Below are 3,150 nucleotides of genomic sequence, written 5' to 3'. Positions count from 1 at the left end.
AAAGACAAAGTAGGCAGTCTTAATTTACAAGTTATCAAAACAGTAATAAAAAGAGTTCATTGTTTTGATAGAAGCATAGGCAAAGGAATCAGTGGAATAGAACAAAATGTCTAGAAATAGGTTTGAACATTTAGGGACCTTTTTTCCATAGCAAAAGTAGAACTTCTTATTTAGTAGTCTTCTTAAGTAACAGTGCCAGCAGAAAGATATGGAAATAATCATGACCCTACTTCACCACAATATTCATAAAAACAAATTCCAGGTGGACTGTTGATCTGAATGTAAATAGCAAAAACAATAATTCTTTGAGAAGATTCCATATGATAATTCCATGATTATACTGTTGCAGAAAATAATTTCCCAAAACACAAACAAGGGCACTAAACATAAATAAAACTGTTGACATAAATTGTACCACATTAAAATCAAGAATGTCCTACCACCAAACAATATCATATGAAAACAAAAGCAATGTGTTAACACAAAAGAAATAGCAGAGCACTTAAATTTATCAATAGATAAGATTATATTTTTTTCTTAAGACAGACAACTCCTAACAATATATGACAGAAAAAAGAACTTCCAAATAAAGCATATCCAAGTAACCAACAAATATATTACAAACAAATTAACTATATAACTAATTTAATAAAATGTAAAAACACAATGAAATAAAATTCTGCTTCCAGCTATAATGGAGTAAATGAAAATTAATTTTTCACAAAGAGTCAGGAATGACAGAATGACTATCACACACAGTATTTATACAAAGGAGTTGAAAACTTATGTCCACACAAGACCTGCACAACGATGTTTATAGCAGCATTATTCATAACTAATCATACTTGGAAGCAGCCAAGATCCCTTCAGTAGGTGAATGGATAAATAAACTGTGGTTTCTTCAATCTAGATAATAGAATATTGCTGTTGTTCAGTCACCCTGTTGTGTCTGACTCTTTGCAACCCCATGGACTGCAGCATGACAGACCTCCTTTTCCTTCACCATCTCCCAAAGTTTGCCCAAGTTCATGTCCATTGTATCGATGATGCCATCCAGCTATCTCATCTTCTGACACCCTCTTCCCCTTCTGCCCTCAGTCTTTCCCAACATCAGGCACTTTTCTAGTAAGTCAGCTGTTTGCATCAGATAACCAAAATACTGGGGCTTCAGCTTCAGTATCAGTCCTTCCAATGAGTATTCAGTGTTGATTTCCCTTAAGATTGACTGGTTTGATCTCTTTGCTGTCCAGGGGAATTTCAGGAGTCCTCCAGCACCACAGTTCCAAGGCATCAATTTTTTAGCACTCTGCCTTCTTTACGGTCCAGGTCTCACAACCTTAGGTGACCCCTGGGAAGACCATAACCTTGACTGTAAGGACTTTGTCAGGAATGTTTCTAGTTTTCAACACACTGTCTAGGTTTGTCAGAGTTTTCCTTCTGAGAAGGAATCGTCTTCTGATTTCCTGGCTGCAGTCACCATCTGCAGTGATTTTAGAAGCCAAGAAGAGAAAATCTGTCATGACTTCCACTTTTTCCCCTTTTATTTGCCATGAAGTAATGGGGTCAGATGCCATGATCTTAGATTTTTAATGTTTAGTTTTAAGCTGGCTCTTTCACTCTTCTCCTACACTCTCATCAAGAGGCTCTTTAGTTCCTCTTAAATTTCTGCCATTAGAGTGGTATCATCCACATATCTAAGGTTGTTGATGTTTCTCCTGCCTATTTTAATTCCAGCTTTTAACTCATCCAGCTCCACATTTCTCATGATGTGCTCAGTGTACCGGTTAAATAAATAGCGTGACAACAGACAGCATTGTCATACTCCTTTCTCAATCCGGAAGTAATGGAATATTCAGTTCAGTTCAGTCTCTCAGTCGTGTCCAACACATTGCGACCCCATGGACTGCAGCACACCAGGCTCCCTGTCCATCACCAACTCCCAAAGCCTACTAAAACTCACGTCCATCGAGTCAGTGATGCCATCCAACCATCTCATCCTCTGTCATCCCCTTCTTCTCCTGCCTTCAATCTTTCCCAGCATCAGGGTCTTTCCAAATGAGCCAGTTCTTCACATCAGGTGGCCAAAATATTGGCGCTTCAGCTTCAGCATCAGTACTTTCAATGAACATTCAGGACTGATTTCCTTTAGGATGGACTGGTTGGATCTCCTTGCAGTCCAAGGGACTCTCAAGAGTCTTCTCCAACACCACAGTTCAAAAGCATCAATTTTTTGGCACTCAGATTTCTTCATAGTCCAACTCTCACATCCATACACGACTACTGGAAAAACTATAGCTTTGACTAGACAGACCTTTGATAGCAAAGTAATGTCTTTGCTTTTTAATATGCTGTCTAGTTCATAGTTTTTCTTCCAAGGAGCTAAGCATCTTTTCTTTTCATGGCTGCAGTCACCATCTGCAGTGATTTTGGAGCCCCAAAAAATAAAGTTTGACACTGTTTCCACTGTTTCCCAATCTATTTGCCATGAAGTGATGGGACCAGACGCCATGATCTTTGTCTTCTGAATGTTGAGTTTTAAGCCAACTTTTTCATTCTCCTCATTCACTTTCATCAAGAGGTTCTTTAGTTCTTCACTTTGTTCCATAAGGGTGGTGTCATCTGCATATCTTATGTTATTGATATTTCTCCCAGCAATCTTGACTCCAGTTTGTGCTTCATCCAGTCCAGCATTTCTCATGATGTACTCTGTATATAAGTTAGATAATCAGGGTGACAATATACAGCCTTGATGTACTCCTTTCCCGATTTGGAACCAGTCTGTTGTTCCAAGCCCAGTTCTAACTGTTGCTTCTTGACCTGCATACAGATTTCTCAGGAGGCAGTTCAGGTGGTCTGGTATTCCCACCTCTTTACCCAAGGACTGAACCCAGGTCTCCCACATTGATTCCTGTTAGCTTAAAGAATCTGCCTGCAGTGCAAGAGATCCTGGTTCAATTCCTCAGTTGGGAAGATCCCCTGGAGAAGGGAAAGGCTATCCACTCCAGTATTCTGGCCTGGAGAATTCCATGGACTGTGTAGTCCATGGAGTCACAAAGAATTGGACACGACTGAATGACTTTCACTTTCTCCTACATTGCAGGTGGATTCTTTACCAGCTGAGCCATCAAGGAAAACCAAAAATACTGGAGT

This window comes from Bos mutus, chromosome 6, assembly GCF_027580195.1.
Source record: "Bos mutus isolate GX-2022 chromosome 6, NWIPB_WYAK_1.1, whole genome shotgun sequence".
Taxonomy (NCBI): Eukaryota; Metazoa; Chordata; class Mammalia; order Artiodactyla; family Bovidae; genus Bos; species Bos mutus.
The sequence above is the reverse complement of the archived record's forward strand: the minus strand, read 5'-3'. Positions refer to the sequence as shown.